Consider the following 352-nt stretch of genomic DNA (forward strand, 5'->3'; position numbering starts at 1 on the left):
TGCGGCAGTAAGATTAATTTTTAATGAGCCAAAAAGAATGCACGTCACACCTCTGTTTATCAATTTGCACTGGCTACCAATAGCTGCTCGCATAAAATTCAAGGCAATAATGTTTGCCTACTAAACCACCACTGACTCTGCACCCCTTTACCTAAAGTCATTACTTCAGAGTTATGTGCCTTCTAGAAGCTTGCATTCGGCAAGTGAACGTCGCTTTATTGTGCCATCTCAAAGAAGCACAAAATCACTTTTACGGACTTTTAAATGAACTGTTCCCTCCTGGAATGACCTGCCCAACTCAGTCCGAGCAGCTGAGTCCTTAGCCATCTTCAAGAATCGGCTAAAAACACAT

Source organism: Sinocyclocheilus rhinocerous, unplaced genomic scaffold (genome assembly GCF_001515625.1).
Source record: "Sinocyclocheilus rhinocerous isolate Xijiao unplaced genomic scaffold, SAMN03320098_v1.1 scaffold1234, whole genome shotgun sequence".
NCBI lineage: Eukaryota > Metazoa > Chordata > Actinopteri > Cypriniformes > Cyprinidae > Sinocyclocheilus > Sinocyclocheilus rhinocerous.